Source organism: Rattus norvegicus, chromosome 4 (genome assembly GCF_021556685.1).
Source record: "Rattus norvegicus strain SHRSP/BbbUtx chromosome 4, alternate assembly SHRSP_T2T, whole genome shotgun sequence".
Lineage (NCBI taxonomy): Eukaryota > Metazoa > Chordata > Mammalia > Rodentia > Muridae > Rattus > Rattus norvegicus.
The window spans coordinates 163,894,871-163,916,756 of record NC_141537.1 but is presented as its reverse complement, the minus strand read 5'-3'; the positions used below and the strand labels follow the sequence as shown (position 1 = coordinate 163,916,756).

General features: G+C 44.8%; 2 long non-coding RNA genes across 2 annotated transcripts; one reads left to right on the top strand and one right to left on the bottom strand.

Annotated features, from left to right (window-relative positions):
• Positions 1-13,166: 13,166 nt before the first annotated feature.
• On the bottom strand, positions 13,167-14,336 carry LOC147995080 (uncharacterized). The gene is made up of 2 exons (XR_015687031.1): positions 14,150-14,336; positions 13,167-13,852 (listed from the first exon to the last, which is right to left on the bottom strand). It is a non-coding gene; the product is annotated as an uncharacterized LOC147995080 (long non-coding RNA).
• A 3,897-nt stretch (positions 14,337-18,233) lies between these two features.
• Positions 18,234-20,682, top strand: LOC147995079 (uncharacterized). Its single transcript, XR_015687030.1, has 2 exons — positions 18,234-18,556; positions 20,433-20,682. It is a non-coding gene; the product is annotated as an uncharacterized LOC147995079 (long non-coding RNA).
• The last annotated feature ends 1,204 nt before the right edge of the window (positions 20,683-21,886 follow it).

Sequence of the window (21,886 nt, the reverse complement as noted above, 5' to 3'; positions counted from 1 at the left end):
TGTGAGGTTCCTCAAAACAGTAAATGGATGTGTTGTCCAACTGCTTTCTGTTGTACACCTAGACTAGAGCAGCTTCCCACCTTGGCCAGAGAATCTTCTTTTTACAGAAGGCAACCATTCGTGCAGAGACTCATCTGGCCGAAGTGTGGAGGGTAAGTGAGAGCTGTATGCTCAGCCATGAAGCAGAGAAGAAACGGCAGAATGTAGGAACGAGTGAGGAGGATTGCTGTAAACTGCCTTCTGGTTATGACAGGGCTGTACTGATCATAAGCAAAGAGCAGCCAAGGACACCTGCACAAGACACCTTCAGCATCCACCAGGGATGGGGAGCTGTCATGACACCCAACCCCCTTTGTGAGAGTTGATGGTTTCCAGTAGAGAGGGCAGCATTTTCTTCAGTGTTGCAGCCACTGGTGAGTTGCCCATTGCTCCTGCAAACAACCCCAACAAACTCAGTGTATCAAAGATAGGGGCGGGGCACAAATTCTGGAGGGAATTAGCTCGGCAGTAAATGAAATTCAGAGGAAGAAAGGATAAGAAGAGTGATGGAGGGCTGGAGAGATGGCTCAGTGGTTAAGAGGACTGACTGCTCTCCAAAGGTCCTGAGTTCAATGCCCAGCAACCACATGGTGGCTCACAACCATCTTTAACAGGATCCGATGCCCTCTTCTGGTGTGTCTGAGGACAGCAACAATGTACTCAAATACATAAAATAATAAATAAATCTTTAAAAAAAAAGAAGAGTGATGGGAGGTTGACTATAATCACAATACATTGTATGCATGAAACTATCAAAGAATAAGGAAAAATAAATGAAATATCTCTATTTATCACCAGATACAATTATTTCCTTCTCAGTTGACTTGTAGAATGTACTAGTAAAATTTGCCAATTGTGTAAAAATATCTAATGTTAGACAGACAGAATTATCTTTTGGACCAAGTACCTCGTCTTATGCACTCAAGTGCTTAGGATGTAACTCTCAGGATTTATACCTCATTGTTTTGAATGAGCAAGAGACAGTATTGAGTATCATAAATACATCTAGCAAGTCGTGTTTAATGTGTAATTCGTCTTGATGGGGATAATTATTAAGCCAAGTGTACAGCTGCAGAACCGCACTCCAGTTATAGAATGTGAATAACAGCATAACAGAAAGATGATTCTTCAACTACGACATAAAGAACATTTGAAAATCAACATGTACTGGTAACATTCACACTCCTCCATTCTTCAAGCATTTTGTCAGTCCTTGGAACACATCTCATGTCCTGCACGTGACCTCTCGCCAGCAAGAAAACACGCGGGGACATACGAATCCTTGCTGCAGCCAAAACTTTTATTCAATCTTAAGGAGAAGCCCCGCGCACCCGCACGGCGCGGCTTATATACACCTTAGCGCGGCACATCCACACCTGATTGGTCGCTTACCCATGATCTCATTAGGCACGCCCCGGAGTGGGCAAAGACCTGGCACGAAGGCACTCTTGCACATGCACACACAGTTAACTTCCTGAAAGGAAGTCAGCTGGCGCGGCAGAGGCCAGCGCCATCTTGTAATGGCGGAAGCTATCCTGGCCTTCCACGTGGGGCGCAGTGGAAGCCAGCGCCATCTAGTGGTGGCGAATGTTATAGCAGCCCTCTACATCTCCCCCTTATTATTTATTTTATCATGATCACCCTATCGCGTGCAATGAGGAAACCTCAGTGATGTGGAAGGGCTGATCAAAGGATCATTGAGTCTCTCTCATCCCAATGCAATGGATCCACAGATCCATGGGGTGCAAGAGCAGAGAACTCAGATACCGAGAGAGAGTCTCTCTCATCCCAGTGCAATGGATTCACAGATCCATGGGGTGCAAGAGCAGAGAACTCAGATACCGACTAATTTTAGAAGATAGATAACCAAATTCCAGGGGAGGCCCCTTGTACAATGGCCACAAGTGCTTGAGTGATAACGGCCTTGTCACGTTTCTGTTGAGATCTGAGTTTGCAAACCAACCATAGCATGAACACTAATCCACAGCATAGGGCTGCACCAAACAGAGCCACTCCCGATAAGTAGTGGGCACCTCATTTGGTTCTCTTCAGCTGTTACCACCAAGGGCCGTAGTCAAGCCACTCCTATAATAAAATTTTGAACTCCCAATTGTTAGCAACTACTCCAGAAAGTTCACCCACTGTGTTTGTCTAACAATAGATTGGGGGAGGATAACTCCAGACACTGCAGACACAATGTCTGCAACAGTAATGGCTGCTAAAATAGCAGCGAAAGTGTCAAGGTCTTTTCCAGGACAGTTCAGGATCAGTCATTTTTCTCTGGAACAACCAGCAGACAATGGAACCATTTCTGAGATCTGTACAACCAGGGCAGAGTTCCCCAGTCCACAGCAGCTTCACGCAGGTGGCATTCCTGTGAAGCTACAGACTGCAAAATGACCAGTTAAGGCAGCAAGAGTCACCAGGGAAATGAGGGGGGCAGCAATGGCTGGAGTCCAGTCTTTTCCAGCAAGCAGCAGTGTACAGAGGGTCAGAGAGCAGGCCATAGTGGGACGGGACACACGCAGCGGTAACACTGACTGCAGCAACGGCAAAATCTCTGTGATGACAAAAGATGAGGGGGGATCTTCCATCCTCCTCTCAGGGCAGAGGAATGACTCTAGGGACCTGAACCAGGAGAGCTGAATCTTTATGCTCCCAGGATCAGCAAGTCTCAGCAACCACCTCTGGCAGGTGGCACACTCTTGTAGCATCCTGTAGAAAAAACACAAACATTCCCTCTTCCCCATATAAAATATCTGGACAGGATCATGTCAATATGTGGATCTCTCTATATCACCTAGGCAGAAGTATGCCTAGTTGTAGGGTGCCATAAACTTTGGCATCCAAATTTTAAAATTGAAATAAAAGGAGCATTATTTAGCATACAGGGATAACTCCCCCCTTTTATTTATTAATATATAGTAAAGATATTATTTATTAAGGTAAGTCCTCGAGGATTAAATTGAGGACACTGAGCACTTGTATTTATAAATTGACTTGTATACCAAATTATTGTCTCCAGCATTATTGTTTTGGATATATAAAGAATGAGATTTTTTGACTAATTGTTCCTATGTAAGGCCTACAATCTGTCTGGTATCATTGTCCTCCCTTGTTAAGGAGCCCAGGCAATCCAGTTTGAGTTCTTAAATGGTCTATTAAGGAACAGTACTTAGTGCTCTTAACCACTAAGCCATTTCTCTAGCACCTCACAAACTTTATTTACCTAAACATAAGCATTAATTAGAAATGTCAAATCCTGTAAATATTGTCCAATTTCAGTCTTACTAGAAATCCCTGAGCTGGCAGGGCGAGGCTGGGAATTTAAAGTAAGCAAATGGAGTCTTCTTCTTTTCATATCAACTCTATTACCATTTTCAAAGTTAGGTATGAGCCTAAGGTTTAATTTAGTTATCTGAGCCAGAGCACTGAAAGGACAGTGAGTTGTCAGACATTCACACTGAAATCACTCACTGATTTTAAGTAGAAAACCTGTCTCTAATAAAGCATTAAGTAATTGAAATCAATTGTAAACCACAAGCCACACATTGGCTATCAGTATGTGAATTGAAAGCTTGATTTAAAAACAGTGGCTAAACCACGGAATTTAATAATCTGTGTTGAAGCAGCAGAAACTCAAGAGAATAAACAAGTGATCTAATCCTATATGTAGCCTTTTCATTAGATGAACCACCTACAAATACACTAAGCGCATTTCCTATGGGTTGTATGCACAAATGTATAGGAAGTACAAAAGCATGTAAAGAGTAAAATTATCAATTTTGCCTGAAAATTTTGTATATGTAATAGACCAAATATCAGTATTTTGTAATAACCAATTTGATTGTTGTTTGGAATAAGATATGTTTTACCAGGTTTCTTTTCAAAATACTTCCATGACTCTAGCCTACAATTCTGTATTAACACAGCTGAAGCTTTATCTCCAATGAGGATAACAAACAAAGACCTAAGTCCTCTGGTAAGGTGAGGTACTTAGCCAATTAACATATCCTTAGAAGCTTAAATTTAGTTTCAAATATTCTTTTCTGGAGTAGTCTAACAGCTACTCCCCAAATATTAAAGCTCATTTTGAGAGCAAAGGTTTGTAGTAAAAATTTTCATACACACTGAAAGATTCAAAGTTCTAACTCCTTACATTGAAGAAGCAACAAAATTACATAATATAAGGCTATTAGCCATTCTTTTGTAAAATTTTTAATGATATCACTTTATGGGCTCTCTAAAATTATAAGCAAGCTCACGAAATGAAAACTCAAAATCAATCCTCTAAATCTATCTTGAAATGGCAGTTGGAGTAAACAGACTGGCTGTAATGCTCTCACAAGTTCCAAAACCTCATCAATCTTTCATAAATCTTGTAACAATCTCTATCTGTTTGATTTTTCTTAATTAAAAATAAGTTTGAGTTAGTCAATGTAACATTGGCAATCCTAAATCACAATCCTTAAATTCTCCTTGTAACACCAGAGCACAGCCACAACTTTGGGAAGTCACCTGAGTTCTGAGTACTGACTAGGCAGCTGTCCTTGGGGCAGTGGAATTAGCATCAAAATACAGATAGCTTCAGGGCAAACCACAACTTTGGAAAGCAAAACTCGACCTCCAACAATCTAGTACAAAGTTTGACTGCCAATTCCTACATATGAACGCACGATGGTGTAGTCTCCAGTACCTCAACAAAGAGACACTGTCCTAAATTCTTTTAGAAGCCTGGTTTCTAGGATAAAAATTCCATAAGAATATCTCAATTTAGACCTGTCTCCCTAGGTTGGCTCATGCCACATGTTGTCTAGAATGACTCTATCAAAATTACCAGCTTTATGTCAATTTTCTGTTACCAATATTATACCTTTTAACCATATCCAATAACTTGAATATGAAAGCCAACAATCTATGACCAAGGCATGTAGAGCATATTTATACATTTAAAACCAATGAGAAACAAAATTGAAGTGGCTACGCATATCTTTAATATTTAGACCAAGCACCATTTTTACCTTTTTAGCTATGATTTTAAGAGAAGCACCTTGTCACCTGTTGAGTCAAATAATAAGTCAGGGATTTTTCTAAGATTAACAGCCATCCGTTTTGTATCAAAGAAGCTGAGGAGCTGCTGGCGCCTTTAAGATCAGCTCGTGCAGATGCTTAGCTCCTGGGCAGCTTCTCCAGCTGACCCAGACTCCTGGCTGCAGGTGCAGGGCTCTAAATGCCTGATTGAAACTGTTTTTTATTCATTTGACCCTTTTTGAAACGAGTTAAAACCAAATCAAGATGTGAACGACCGGCAGATAAAGTTTTTACCATTTTTTCTTTTGAACATGAAACATAAAACATTTAAACAACGAGAAGCAAGAACCACAGACAGAAACTGACAGACATGGGGACATCTTGGTGCACCAAGGACAGACAATAGACAAAGAGGGAAAAAACCAGATGATGTCAGCAGAGAGGTAGGATTTTCCCTTTCACGGTGACTATCCACTCGAGTGGAGTCGATATGGACGATGGATTGTCTCAATTCCTGGATTAGTCCATCAACGTGTTGAAACCAAATTCCTGTAAGATACTGAGATATATTACAGGATATCTGAGCAGCACGACTGACATTCACAGATGGTATGGAAGTGAAACACAGTCCGGAATATTTTTATTCACAACCCAATTGCATTAACTCCATCAAGCTGTGCATGGGCATTGAGATGTCCTTTTGTTTGATTCTCCTGAATAAATTTTCAGGCGGTCTGCCTCTATCAAGTCTAATCAGTATGACTCTGCAAAGCTTCCAGAGCCTAATCACACCTTTTACAAGCACAAAGACAAAGTTTTTCTCCCAAAATACTGTGTTCCTTTTATCTCCTCCCTTTTTCTCTCCCGGGGCGTTTTTTCCCCAATCTTTCGCCTCCGCATTGAAGGGGACTGTCTCCTTGTTACCTTTCCTTGAACTCTTTAATTTTTTACTCAACCCTGTTTCTGACACGCCGCCTTGTCCCCCCTCCTCCCACGCTCTTTGCTTTGCTGTTACAGCTGGGCGGCTCCCATGCAACCTCTGACGCTGCCTGACGGTAGCTAGAAACTCAAAGGCCAATAGAAAAAACCCAAAGGCTGCCAAGACAATAGTAGAGGCTTCCGCCGCATCTAGCAAAAGAGTGAGGTGGAACAGATCAAGGCTAAACATTGTCTCTCAGAGTCTCACCTGCGTCCCGCAGCTTCTGGACCCTTTCCGTGAACGGAGGCTCCCCTTCACGCCGGCGATGGTGAGGCGTTTTTCCCGGGTTTAGGCACCAAATGTCCCGCGCGCGACCTCTCGCCAGCAAGAAAACACGCGGGGACATACGAATCCTTGCTGCAGCCAAAACTTTTATTCAATCTTAAGGAGAAGCCCTGCGCGCCCGCATGGCACGGCTTATATACACCCTAGCGCGGCGCATCCACACCTGATTGGTCGCTTACCCATGATCTCATTAGGCACGCCCTGGAGTGGGCAAAGACCTGGCACAAAGGCACTCTTGCACATGCGCACACAGTTAACTTCCTGAAAGGAAGTCAGCTGGCGTGGCAGAGGCCAGCACCATCTTGTAATGGCGGAAGCTATCCTGGCCTTCCACGTGGGGCGCAGTGGAAGCCAGTGCCATCTTGTGGTGGCGAATGTTATAGCGAATATTATACCTCTACGATCTCATACTTCATATTTTTAAATTTAATCTGAAATGAACAAAGGAAGAACAAAGGCTGATGACCTAAGTCATTGTTCTCTCTCTGTGTGTCTGTCTGTCTGTCACACACACACACACACACACACACACACACACCTAGCAAACATTGCCCTAGCATGATGAAATTTGCTACAGATACTTCAAAAACTCAGAGTAAAATTATGTTTCGATTTCTAGCTAAAGTTGTATTTGATCATGTATCAAAAACACTTGACAAATATCATGAAATCCTTTTCCTGACGTGTATAAACCCTGATTTTATGTGTTTGTTTTTTTTTAAGATAAATACAGTTGTGGCTATTGATTTAATATCCCACAAGACTCTGACTGGCTCTGGTTGGGCAGACACTATATGGTAATAATGAAAATACCTCAAACTCAATATTTTAAACAAAAAAATGTACTGAGTGCACTGAAAGAGTGTCTCCTGGACTGCTGCCTGCAGCCTAAGGCGGTAGGTTTTGGTTTTGTCTATTTACTTATTACTCATACAGAGGCTCATGTGAATAGCACTGCTCCAAACTCACTATGTAGCTGGAAATGACCTTGAGCTCCTAGTCCTTCTCCTCCCATCTCCTCGGTCCTGAGATTTTCGGTACATGCCAACATGCCTGGGAAAATGCATATCTGAAGGCTTCATCTCTTCATGATACTTCAGACCAATCTATTCAATCGCCTGGTTGACTTTGCTATATAGTAATTTAAAGGGTGTTTTTATTTTATGCACAATGTGTATAAAGTAAGATTCTTAATAAATGACTCAGTAACACAGCACCACGATCAAGAACAGAGGATTCATTCCTGACTCTTGACCTTTCTTCCAGAGGACTTGGGTTCGATTCCCAGCATCCACGTATCATCTCAGAACCACCTGTGTGATGGGTGATTCTTATCAGAAATGAACCACAATCCAGAAAATGGAAAACTCAGTCCAGAAAGTGAGAGATTTCTTGCTTGGTTTGAAGTAGGTGAATCCACTTCTAGTCTGGTCCTTTGACGTGGGAAGACACTCACCATTAGCCCAGACCTTGAAGTGAGAAGACAGGCCTTTAATATGGGCCACACCTTTTGCTGGACATCTATATAAGGAGAGAGAAGAAGAAAGCTTTTGCTCTTTGCCTTTTTGCCCTCACCTTGCTAGCACGTCCATCCCTTCACTGGCAAGAGAGCCTACATGTTTGAGATCCCAGCATCTACTGAAGAGCAACTGAGGCATCCCGCTTTGTGGACTGAACACTACTGGATTCTTGGACTTTGCGTTCGCAGCCAGCCATTGTTGGATTAGCTGGATGGCAGCCTGTAAATCATTCCAATAAATCCCCTTTATAATATTAGAGAAAGATGCACTCTAAACTGTCACTTTAGAGAACCCTGAAAGAATATGCGAATCCAATCCCAGGGGATCTGTCGCCCTCTTCTGACCTACAAGGGAACTGCAAAGGCAAAACATTGACACAAATAAAAAAATGTAAATTAGTCTAAAGCTATTTTTCACTGAAGAAGCTAAGGTGGTTGTTTGAGGAAATAAACCTAGTTCACAGCTAGTAGTTGAATAATTCGTTTTGGGTCAGTTCCTTCGTAATATTAATATAAGTAGCCATTTGTGTAAAAATTCATCCTGAGCAATTGTCCTATGCTTTGAAACAGAAAGCAGAAGACAGACTTTGTTTTCTGCTATTTACGTAGAACAGACAGATGTCAGTAGCAATGAAAATGAAATATTGTAAATTCTGCCAGGGAGAATAGAAATAGTCACAAAGAGGGAAGGAATTCTCCCGTTGAGGAATCTCATTCAACGTTGTCTTACACACTGGCTCAAAATGCACAGGCTTCCCGGGAAATGAAAGATTGAGGCGTTTTATGCGCAGATCTTAGTGGGGGCAAAATCTCTTGGTGACAAAGACCTTTATGTTTGAAGAGGTCTACTGGCTCTGACATAGAAAACACATTTTGAAATATTTGCATTGCTTTAGGAAGTTGTTGAGTTTTGTGATTCAAGAAAGAAAGAAAAGGAACTTGGTTATTACTCTAAAGCTGTGTGAATGGAGTCTGTGTAAGGCAGAACGCCAGCTCTTCCAGGAGGCCGCCTTCTACTTGATCTGAAGTGGGATTTCTGTCAACTCCACAGGCCTCACACAGAGAGAGGCAGCACCTTCTGCCCCGCCCTGCTCAGTTCAGAAGACACTGGTAGCATCATTTAAGCACTGAAGCAAATAACACAGCATACTGCAAGTCAGAGGAGCTTAAGTGGGACTCGACTAATCTTTTTTAAGGTAAAGATTTGCTGTTTATTATTGTTGTGTCGTTGTTGGTTGTTTTGAAACAGGGTCTTTCTATGTAACCTGGAACTCATTATGTAGATCAGACTGGTTTCAACTCACAGAGATCCTCCTGCCTCTGCCTTTCAGGTGCTAGAATCAAAGGAGGACAGTACCATGCTTAGCTCGCTTATTTTTAATTTTATGTGTATTTGTTTGCCTGCAGGTGTGTCTGTGCACCTGCTGGAGCTGCACTCAGAGGCCAGAAGAGGGTGTCCAATCTCTTCTTAGAGCTGGAGCCACAGACAGCTGTGAGCTGTTCTGTGGGTGCCGGGAATAGAACTCTGGGCCTCCGGAAGAGCAGTCCTTACTCTTAGCCACTGAGCCGTCTCTCCAGCCCCAGATTCTACTTAATCTTAAGGACAAGTGTCATCTGAGTCCCCTTACAAGAAGCGTGCAAACTAATGGATCTCATAGAAAAGAGAGTAAAACGGAAATAAGGGGGGAGTATAGAGTTTCAGTTATACAAGATAGCAATTTCTAGAAGTCTACTATGAAACACTGTGCTTATTAACAGTTTTAAATTCTGCTCTTAAAACTTACTAAGATAGCAGATTTCATGCCAAGTGTTTACACCATGAAAAATAGTTCGAGCAGAATAGTTTCAGATAGAAAATGGTTAGATGAAGTTATTAGCTATACAGAAGACTTGTTCTTAATCTTACTGGTGTAAAGGGATAGACCTTTGGGGCAGTAAAGAATCCCACGTACTTGGACCCCCCAAAGGTCTTGTTCTATGAGGCCCTAACTTGTGTGGCTGCTTAATTTCTTCAAAACTAAAATTACATGTTTCGATTTACATTATTTTTGGTGAGGGCTATCTTTCATAATAACCATTTTACCTAAAAAATTAAAACCTCCATTGTTTTTCTTTTTAACGGTTTCCCTTTGATATGGGACAATGGCATCCATAGAGTCTTCCTGTTCCTCTTTCTAATATTTGAAGGTATCACAGGACAGTGAACAAAAAGAAACTGGACACAGTTCAGATCGTAAAAGGCTTAACAGAGACATTAGTGTTATGTGGCCGCTCAAATATTTTCTAATCCCAAATGAGAACTTCCTTATTTATACTAAAAGAAAATGCCTGGTCTTTGAAAGATCTGAGAAACACTTGGATTTTGTTTGGGGTTGTTGTGGTTTGGTGTTTTGTTTTGTTTTGTTTTTCGTCGCCTCACCCCTCCCCTCCAAAGCTTCTGAGTCCTGGAAGAAGGCGGAAGCGTGGAATCAACGTCTTTGTGCATGGGCTGAACTGAATCAAGCAAACATTGTTGTAATCATTTGCGCAGTGACAGATCAATTAGGCAGAGTCCAAGGCACAGCACAATGTTTATGGCCCTCCTCCTTCCTGGAACAGTGCAAACCACCGCCTGGCAGACAGCCTGAGACCGGTTGCTTTCCTAAGTAAACTGACCTTTTCTTTGGCTTGGAGTATCAGTTAAGCTAGCCATAGATGAGGCTGTACAACGTGCATGGAACCATAGCGACAGAGCACACGGTACCGCGGCCACATTCTGCAACAGCACCAGGACCATCGCCAAGGTGGTCCTAGGCCCAGATTCTCTACTGATTTATCAGCCTCGCAATTTATTGAGTTCTTGCAGCAGGCCAAGCACCGCTCTAAGTATTTTGTCATTAATGATCCACTCCACCTTTATTTTTTTTTTATTGTTATCCTCTTTCCTGGTTCCCCCTCTGAAAACCCCCTATCCCATCCTCCCTCCCCCTGCTTCTATGAGGGTGCTCCCCCACCCACCCACCCACCCACTCCCGCCTCACCCCCTACCATTCCCCTACACCGGGGCATTGAGCCTTCATAGGACCAAGGGCTTCCCCTCCCATTGATGCCAGATAGGGCCATCCTCTGCTACATATGCTGCTGGAGCCATGGGTCGCTCCACATCTACTCTTTGGTTGGTGGTTTAGTCCCTGGGAGCTCTGGAGTATCTGATTGGTTGGTATTGTTGTTCTTCCTATGGGGTTGCAAACCCCTCCAGCTCCCTCAGTCCTTCCCCCAGCTCGGTCTTTATTTAAAACCCATGTTGTGGATGCTGCTGCATTCCTCGCCTGACAGACAAGGATGTTGATTTTTCAACAGCTTTCAGCTTTCCTCAGTTTTATCCCCAAAATGAACAACAAATACCGCTTTACAAATTTCGTACTATAACATTATACCATCGTTTCTAGTGAATAAACACTGAGAAAACTTAATTTGTAATCAGTACTGCCCCCTCCCCCTTTGAGTTAAAACACTTCAGCTTGTGTCTTATTTGAATTTTTTGTTTGTTTGGATTAAAGGCTCTGTGTCACTGCCACCTGGCCTTGAATTTCTCAGGATGACCTCCCCCATTGCTGGCACAGGAGGCGCTCAGTCAATACGGTGAGTTTAATGAATGAGTGAATTTAATGGAAGGGGAAGAACCATGCAGTTATCTGAGTCAGAGTTGCCTCTTGTGAAATTATAATCTGGAAATGTAATTCCTCAAAGAGAAGTGGAAAAGACATATCAGAAGCGGTTGCAATTTAAGATACAGGTATAACATTATATCCCTGGAAAACTCAAAGTATTTTCAAATGCTTCTACACAGCCTAGCTGTAAGATACTTGGAACTTGGGTGGACAAGTAGATCCAAAACAAAGTGCAGTCCCTCTGTCCTCTGCCTCTGTCCCCCAGAGTCCATGTCTTCTCTGCTTGAATTCATGGGCCAGGCAGACTAACTCATGAGCTTGCATGAAAGATAAAAATCTGATCACACATTGTTTAAATCTCAGCCCGAATCCAGATAAAGCACACCAAGCCAACCGGGTTCCACATGGAGAGATTTAATGAGAGAAGAGGAGAGAAGAGGAAAAGAGGCCAGCCATGGGTACGTGGGGGGAAAGGGGACGGGGGACAGAGAAGAGGGGAAGATCAGGGAAGAACAAAGAGCAAGAGAGGGTAAGAGGGAGAGGAGGGGGCAAGCAGCCCCCTTTATAGTCAGACACAGCTGGTTGTTGCCAGGCAACTGTGGAGCAGAGCATACCTGGCTGTTCCCAGGTAGCTGTTGGGGGTAGAGCTTAGACAGAATACCCACTCGCATAGTTTTAAGATCTAGGGAAATGAGATGCCTGCAGAATCATGGCTTTTGGGAAGAGACAGAGTCCCCGGGGGAGGCAGAGGAGGCTTCCCAGAGTCAGTAACAAATGCTATATCAGCCAAGCAGCAGGAAGGAGTGCCTGGCGGTGGGGACAAAGGCATTCTCTACGGAAAGACCTGATAGTGAGGTCAAGAAGAAAGATACAGCAGTGAAGCCCATCTCCTAAATAATGCCTTCATTTTCATTTTTCTCTGTACCAAGAAGCTGAGGCTACAGGGAGAGGTGGCAGCCAGTCCTACAGAGCCTCACAGGTCAGGCTTCGGTTCAAACTTCGAGCAGCTTTCACAACGCAGAAAAATCGCTCCTGATGTAGGTGATCACTATCTGTGTTTGTCCAACAAGCACTATGTCCACCAAAAATATTTTGAGGACAATAGCTTACCAAGACTGATCAAGGAAGCAAAGTTTAAAATAAAAAGATAAATAGTTCTTCAAGCACCTAGATAAAATGACAACTAAAAGTCGATTCCTCCTCCGTGTCTTCCTTTCTCTCGTTTCCTCTTTAACTCTTCTTGTTTCCCTGTCTCTCTTTCCCTCCAGTACGGGAGGCATCAGAGTCCATCTGTGCTGGGGGACCTAGGGAGCCCTGCTGGGAGCAGGAAGGGTGCTGAGGCTGAGAAGGACAGCCAGGCAGGAAGGAGCACAGTCCAGGGAGGAGGAGGACTTGCAGATGGAGAGATGTGTTGGGGGAAGTTTGAAGATTTATCAGACCGCAAATAATTAAATTGGTCGAATACATAAATAAAGGCATTGTTGATAATGAGCGCCAAGTTTCACTGTGATGGAGAATGTACCCGTAAACGTGTCCAGTCAGAAGTCCTGACTAATCCTAAAGCATTAGATTAGACTCTAATAGAATCGGTGTGAATTACAGATCCAGCGGGTATGTCTTTCTTACGTTGTCTTGTTGTCCTTTGTTTTTTGAGACAGGCTGGCCTAGAACTCATGAAGGATTCCAGGCTGACTTCAAACTCACTCTAACTCTAATCCTCCTGCTCTAACCTTTCAAGCGAGTGCTAAGATGATAGATAGGTGTGAGCTTTTTCTTTTCCCTCCCCCATTCTTTCTTGTTTCTTTTCTTCTCTCTTTGGTCTTTTCCTTTCTTCCTTGCCCTCATTAATGAGTCATCTAGTGGCCAAAACCAAATGGGACTCCATTAGTCATAAGAGCATAATTCACCCCAAACCTGTCTTCCACTTACTGCCAACTAATGAAACCATACACTGAGCTGGAGGGCTGCTTTGGTGGTTAAGAACACAACACTGGCTGCTCTTCCAGAGGATCCGGGTTTGACTCCCAGCATCCACATGACAGCTCATAAGGGGCTGTGCCTCCATCCTTTTCTAGCCTCTGAGACACACAGACATACAGTCAGAACACCCATATACATAATGTTTTTAAGTTCACAATGAGGAAGAACAGGAAATCATGAACAGCGAGGCGTGAATGAAAAAATGTTCCTTACTGAGGGACCTGCATCCTTTGAGAAACACTTTCAAGCCATAAAACTTGCATTTACTGATGACTTAAACTAACATACACTTATTACCGTCTTACTGTGTTTGAGGTTCTGTGTTCTTGCCTGGCACAAAGGCCTGTGATGAACTGTGTTGATTCTGTCCTTGGGAGGAAAACACAGCACAGTGAGTGTCCCTATCCCTTCTCTCTCCTCCCTCTTACTTCCCTCCAAGTGCCCATGGCCAACCTCCTTTCCTCCCTTCTTCTACTCTTCTTCTCTCATTAAGCCTCTCTACGTGGAACCATGTTAGCTTGGTGTGCTTTGTCCCGGTGTGGGCTGAGATTTTAAACCCTAACAGTGGGGGCCCATATGAAGAGATTGATCTCCCCGTGCCTACATGGCCTGGCACCCTGCCACTGCTGACCTCGGGGCAGAAGATAGGCCTTTTCCACCGCATACCTCCACCACCTGTCAAGGCTCGAGCATGCACCACCCAAGATCGCTGCAGCACGTCCCGCCATTGAGTTCCACTCTTACATTCACTGCTGCTTCTGTGTGCACCACCCCAATTCAATTGCAGCTGCTGCCTCTGCTATGCCATCTACACATCCGACCACCACCACCACCACCTGCTGGCTTCCACCACATGAGTTGCTGCTTCAGCTGGCCCACATGCAGACTTCTGCATGAGCCGCTGCCCTCTGCGGTTCACCACGTGGTGCCAGCTCTTGCTGCTTAGACAGGCCCGCCCCAACCACACGGTTCCTCTTTTCCTGCTACCAGACTGCAGCTACAGTCTCTTCACAAACACCGGCAGATTGGTAGGTATATTCCAGTTGGCAAGGAGGACCCTGATTTCCCAGATAAAGTCTGGCCAGCTTTTCTGAGATTACGGGAATTTTCTTGATCATTGAGTGGAGTTTCCCTCAAAAGTGGTTCCTCGCTCCCCTCCTGCTCTGGGCTCTCACAGCCAACAAAAAAAAAAATCCCAGGCCTGGATAGGAACGCTTTCTTGTGTGTCTGGGACCCATCGTTTATAGCTGCCAGGAGTCTAATCCACGACTCAAACACCAGGCGTGGCAGAGTATTACCATTACCATTAATTTCTCCTGGGACGCTGGTGAGATTTAATTGGTGACTTCCTCCAATGGGAAATTCGAGGTCTTCGACCGTACCCCCAAATTCACCGTCAGGATGTCTTTTAGAGAATTTCAAAACTTCAAAATTAACACCTCATCTGAGGACATCAAAATTGATACACCTATGCAGTATTCATTAGATAATGTTCAAAATGGCTGCATAATGGCACTCCTTTTTCACTGAATGAACTTTCTCAAATAGAAAGCAGACTGGGTTCCTATACCTCTAATTCATTCACTGTTATTAAAGAGTTCCAGTACATTACCCAATCTTACAGCTTGACCTTTCATGATGTGCATATGGTCCTTACTAATAATTTACTTCCTGAGGAACACCGGCAAGTTTGGGAGCAGGACAGTCTTAAAACCAGTGAATTTTGAAAAAACTACAAGAGGTCATCCAGGAAGAAACAGGAAAACCCACCCCAATCTTTAGAACGCCTTACAAAGGCTTTATTGCAATACACTAATCTAGACCCGGAAAACCCAGAAGGTAAACAACTTCTGATGAACTATTTCTTTTCCCAAAGGGACAAACTTAAAAAGCTGGAGAGGGGGTCCCTAACCCCGCAGGCAGAAATTTTGGCGCTGACCTTCAAGGTGTACCATGGGAGAGATGGGAAGGCTTGCAGACAAAAGCACCTTATGCTGGTAACGGCTGTCTGACCAGCCTCAGCCACTCCCTGGAACTCCTGGTCTTCTAAGGCTAAGAGACCACCAGGCTCCTGCCAAAAATGTGGTCAAGAAGGTCACTGGGCGAGGGCTTGCCCTAACTTCTGAAAACCAAGGGGTCCATGTCCTAGATGCCATCAAGAGGGACACTGGGCTGTCGATTGCCCTCATGTTGTGCAGGACAGGGGGACATCATGCCCAGATAACCCTCCAGAGGATCTTCTAGGCTTGGCTATGGATGACTGAAGGGTCCTGAGTTCCCTGGACCTGACCACTGCCATTTCCAGCAGGGAGACATTATGGTATGTGGGTAGCCCATCTCCTTCCTCTTGGACACCGGGGCCACTTACTCCTAATGGCGTTTTGGGGACCCATTTCTTTCTCCCGTTTCCCCATTGTCGGGGTAAGGGGTAACCTAACTTTCCTCACCAAACCCTACTGCTTAGTTTCAATTTTAGGGGTGTACCTCCCACTCATTCCTTTTTGGTGGTGCCGACATGCCCTGTCCTCTTTTGGGAAGGGATCTTCTAGCTAAGTTGGGAGCCTTTATTTCCTCTGCTCCACCCATTTGCCTAAAACCAAGCTCGCCTGCACTCCTCTGCTTCTCCTAGCCAGCCAACCTACTAACACGGACATGTTGCTTCCTTTACCAGCTTTTCAGGTAGACCTCCCTGAGTCTGGGAGGTCCAGAACCCCTCTGTTGCTAAACAGTCTTTCCAAATAGGATCTGGAAACTGTCTTAACTGTCCTTTTTGTCATGACAAACAGTTTTAAGACACCCAGGACACTTTCTACAGGACAAATTCTTCCTTCTGCTCCACAAAAAGCTTATCTTAAAGAATGTTCATGTTGTTAACTCATGTTGTTATCTCTCTTGTAAACTTGTAAGTTACAGGAAACCCTCTCAGACCTACTGTTGTTGTTAAAATCTCCTTGTTGCTAAATATGGGCCCACGCCCGTCCAGATAGAGCACACCAAACCAACACAGTTCCACGTGGAGAGATTTAATGGGAGAACGAGACAAGGGGAAGGATCGAGAGAAAGAAGAGGAAGAGAAGGAGGGCAGAAGAGGGCTGCCTTTTATTTGGAATGTGAGGTAACTACTCCCAGATGGAGGTGGGAATTAAACTAAAGGAACACTGGGAATGTACGGCCGTTGCCATGGCAACAGTGACCAACCGGTGTCGCTGTTGGAGGTAAAGGCAATTCCTGATACCAACATACTTCCCTTTTTCTTAGCATAAAAAGAAGGGGGGGGGGGAAGGGAGGGGGAAGCTGATGGTGAAAGGGAGAGAGGGGCACTGTGTCTCAGGCTACTTCCTACTGTCTTGGGGTGTCATCAGTGTCGGGGTACCACTGACTTTCACCATCAGGCTCCTCTTGGTAAATGTTCGCATCCGGCCCCTCAGTGGACAGCAGCTGGTAATCCTGTGACAGGAACTGATTAGTAGTTTGATTTGTACCTGTCGTTGAAGGAATGTAGAGACAAGATTAACAAGGCAGGGAGTGAATAGTAACGCCAGAAAGATGACTAGAAAGGGTGTTACAAAAGGGAGTCTCCACTTCCCTATAGGGTTTTCGAAAGTCCAGGAACTGGAGGCCTCACGTTCCTTGAAATTCTGCATGTCCGATTGAAGCTCCTGGGCTTTATTTCTCACTATCCCTGATTGGTTGCCATAGAGACGGCATTCTTCTTGGAGGAACAGGCAAAGACCACTTTCCTTGGCTGTCAGGACATCCAACCCCCATCAGTTCTGAAGCATCACAGCTGCTAAAGAATCAATCTGTTTCTGGATGTAAGCATGGTTTCAGACACTTTCTGAAAACCGTTGTCAAGCTCGTAAGTGAACTTATCATATTGGGTCACGGAAGTAGTTATCCCTACAACCCCAGTGCCAGCAGCACCTGTGGCTATTCCTGCGGTGACCAAGAGTGGCACGACCTGAACTGCCCTCTTACGTTGGGCAGCTATCATACCTACTACTGGGATTGGCAGGGGCTCGTTTCCCTGGGTTACCCCTAGTTCAGGGAAAAGGAGCACCAACGTGCAAACTCTTGACCAGGAGGATTGACGTGTTTTGGACTGCAGGGCATTGTGGCAGAGATGGGGTATCAAGGGTTGTGGTTCTATTGCAGTCTAGGGAGCCTAGCGCTCCCTAGACTAGAATGTGTCCCAGAGGTTTTAAAAGAGTTTGCCACACCAAAAGGAGAAGTAGAGGAAAGGTATGGAGTTGTGGCGACATCAGAGTCAGGGCAGCTGACAAAGGTTGAGGTAAAGTTATCGGGTTGTATCACTGGAAAAGCTGTAAGTGGTCACTGTGAGTTAGTTCCTTAGGGACGCATAGCCAGCAATCTTTGAAGCGACCGTGTCCGGTGACATTAAAGAGTTGGTATGCTGAGGTCAAGGTCTGGAGCAAAAGGTGGAATGACAGGTTGGTGTCATTTATGAGGGGGGATGTTAAAGAGGTAAGGACTTCGGAGGAGTGTTTGATTACCTTCCTGATATCTAGAGGTTGGACAGTTGAGACATATTTTCTCTGAATGTGGATAGTGCTTATTGGAATCCCGGCTTGATTTTTCTAGTAGAGCTTACCAACAACTCCTGTCTCCCACCTGGGATTCCATAGATCTCCTATGTAGAAGAAAAGTGTCTTGCGTCATTGATAGAAGTGATTGGTCCGTGATCCTAGCATATGTATTTGATAAGACCAATATTGGCAGCCCCCGTATGTGTCTGGCCATGTTTTACAATCATCTTTTGTCTGGTCAATGAGAAAGCAAGAAAAGAGATCAAAATATTTAGATGGGATAACTGATACAGGGATGACAGCAATGTGGATTGGTTCCTGGCACCCGACCACGGAGCAGTTTCAGGACGCTATTTGGAAGACTGTTTGTAATCTGTGGGAGTTTCTTGAACCTCAAATTTCCAGATGTATGGCCTACTCTGGATAGAAACAAGCAGCAAGGAGAGGATGAGAAGCCCATGTCTAGTCCAGTGGTGTTGAACCCAGCTGGTGAAGTAGAGTCTCATTTTCTGGAGTTGGGGACAAGGTGGGTCTCGATGTCTTCTGGAGCTTAACAGAGCATGGTCCTTTAGGTTCGATGTGTATGAAGAATGTTTAGGAAAAGGGGTAAAAGGTTTGAGGTGGGAAAGGTGGACCCAATGAGGGAATCCCTCCAATTTGGCAGCTGTAGATGTCACGAGAATCACCTTAAAAGGGCCTGCCATTTAGGGGAGAGGGGTGAGGGCTGATGATCTGGGGGTGGGGGGGATAGCAGAACTTGATCTCCAATGTTGATAAGCAGTGGACAAGGGACAGCATGTGGCCAAGGTAGATGGTGGTCAGCAAAGTTCCATAGGAGAGAACGAAGGTGACAAAGCAATGGGGAAAGTAGATGATCTGGGAGGGGAGAGCATTTAGGTGAAAAGCCAGGGGTTAGGACTGGGAGTCCATACACGAGTTCAAAAGGTAAGACTTGAAGAGGTCAAGTAGGGAGAGCTCTTTGTCTGAAGAGAGCCAGAGGTAAGAGTTTTACCAAATCTAGATGGAGATCCTGTGACAGCTTGACAAGAGTAGTTTTTAAAGAGCGGTTAGTTCTTTCTACCTTTCCTGATGATTGAGGGTGGTAGGGAATGTGGAAATGCCAGGAGGTGTCTAGGGCCTTAGCCAGAATTTGAGAGATTTGGGAGGTAGACTCAGGACCATTGTCTGATTGGAGGGAGGCTGGGACACCAAATCGGGGGATGATCTCTTGGAGGAGGAGATCAGAAACTGTCTGAGCCCTTTTGTTAGTTGTGGGAAATGCCTCTATGCACCCTGAGATGGTGTCTACCAAGACCAGGAGGTACTTGGTACATTTGACAGTGGGCATGTGGGTGAAGTCAAGTTGCCAGTAGGTTCCAGGAAAGGAGCCTCTGTCCTGGTGGGTAGAGAAGGGGACACTATGATACCTTGAGTTGGAGTCTGACACCTGACAGAATTTGCAAGAAGCAGTGATCGATTTTAAGAAACTTAAGTCCTCAGGAGTAGGCTGTAGGTGGGTCTTAACAAAATAGGACAGCTCTTGGCTGTTAGAATGAAAGTGTTGGTGAAGACAGGACAGAGATTAGCCAGTGTTGGGAGTGAAAGTGGGGTTGTCGGTTGCAGTGTAAGAATTCCCTGGGGAGGATGAGATGAGTCTAGGCCCCTAAGGGCTGTAGCTCTAACTGCCTCATTGGCTCAGTTGTTTCCCTTGGAGGCAACAGAGTCATCCGTCTGGTGGGATCTGCAGTGGACGATCCCAGTAGCTGTGGGGAAGTGGGAGGCCTTTAGCATGGCCATAATTTGGTTCACATTAGTTACTGATCCTCCTTTTAAGTAACCCGCGCTCCTTCCAGATAACCGCATGGGACAGGAGGATATGGAAAGCATATTTGGAGTCTGTGTAGATGTTAAGGGGTTGTCCCTGTGCCAGTTGAAAGGCACAGGTAAGGGCTATTAGTTCAGCCTGTTGATTGGTAGTATGAGCAGGGAGGGCCTGCGCCTCTACCACCTCTGTGTCTGACACTATGGTGTAGCCAGCTTTTCTGCACCCCCCCCCCCACCTCTCATGGACCAAATAGATTCCACCCAGATAAGTACATCTGCCTAAAGTTCCCACTTACGTACGACCTATTCCAAATGGTGGGATTCCTCTGGGTTTCAAATGTACAGCTAAGAAAAGAAAAATTGTCTTTCTCCCAAATGTGCTTAAGCTTATTCTCTACCTATAATAAGTGTGTGTGTGTGTGTGTGTGTGTGTGTGTGTGTGTGTGTGTGTGTGTGTGTGTGTCTGTGTGTGTGTCTGTGTGTGTTCCAGCATCTTGCCAAGTCCAGGCACTTACTACACCCAGGACAGCTCCAGAGAAGTGATCTCTGGATCCAGATGTTCCAATCTTCTCTCACAGACACAGATGCTTCTATTGGACCTGTTCCTTCTGACCTCTCCTCAGATGGTTCCACAGACCCTGGACAACAAGGAAACAGCCAACTCTAAGACCAGACAAAGATCCCATACCCACTTCTCTTGGTTCCTTAGAGACATGTCACCCTAAAGCAAGCAGGAAGTAGTCAGAGATCACAACGACCCTATTCCTGCTCCACCATCGCCTTTCTAATTCTTTTTTCTTTTTTTTTAATTAAAAAAAATTGAGGAAATGTTGGTATTCTGTCTAAGCCCCACAGCTATCTGGCAATAGCCAGGTATATTCCGTCCCACAGTTGCCTGGCAACAGCCAGCTGTGCCTGACTATATAAGGGGCTGCTTGCCCTCCTCATTCTCTTTGTTCTTCTCTTCCCTGCTCTTGTCCTCTTCCCTGTCCCTTCTCTTCCCATCCCCCACTTTCCTCCACATGCCCATGGCTGGCCTCTTTACTTCTCCCCCCTTCTACTCTTCTTTTCTCATTAAACCTTTCCACATGGAACCGTGTCGGTTTGGTGTTCTTTGTCCAGGTGCGGGCCGAGATTTAAACCCCAACAGTGAGTGATTACTAAATGAATGTATTCCAGTATAGAAATCTAGTGTTTTCTAAAGCAAATTATGTATCTTCCAATACACACATGGATGATAAGATACTGATAGGAATTTGAAATGTCCCAGCTATACAAGATGGACCCAAGCTCAGAGTCCCTGCAGTGCACTGGGCCAAACATCCTTCTTACTTGCAGTATCCAAGTGTAATGCGTGGAGAGCTGATGAAACCCTCTGTGAATGTGTATGGTTGATACAGGCACAGCCATGCCAAAGACGTCAATGCCTCAGGCATGGGAATGGCAAGGGTTTCCCCTGGTCCCTGTGCCAGTGTTGCCAGTGTTGCCAGTGTATACAGAAACTGTGGCTGACGGCTCTCTTTTCCAGAAGTTTTACAGTCTGAATCTGCTCCCCTACAGAGACTCCCCTACTGAGACCTCCTACAGAGATTAATTAAACCCGCTCCTCCTTCAGCTGTAGACAAGAAAGCCACTTCCTCCTCCACTCAAATGCACAAGATACTGAGTTTCCAGGTCACTGCTATTGCATGTCCAACAGGTCACATGCTACATGATCTCAGCCTTTTAGCGTGTGTGTGTGTGTGTGTGTGTGTGTGTGTGTGTGTGTGTCTGTGTCTGTGTCTGTGTCTGTGTCTGTGTCTGTGTCTGTGTCTGTGTCTGTGTGTCTATCTATCCTTTCTTTATTCCTTTATTACCCCAATCATGTCAATCCCTAAAGCCATTGGATCATGGGAGAAGGGAACTCTATGGTCAATTTAACAAGTGCAGTTCCAGAGAATGAGAAGCAGGGCAATGCTCTATGGTAACCTGAAGAAAAGCCAAGTCAAATAGAAAACGGCAACTGGGTTACGTAGTTACTGAATCATTTCCT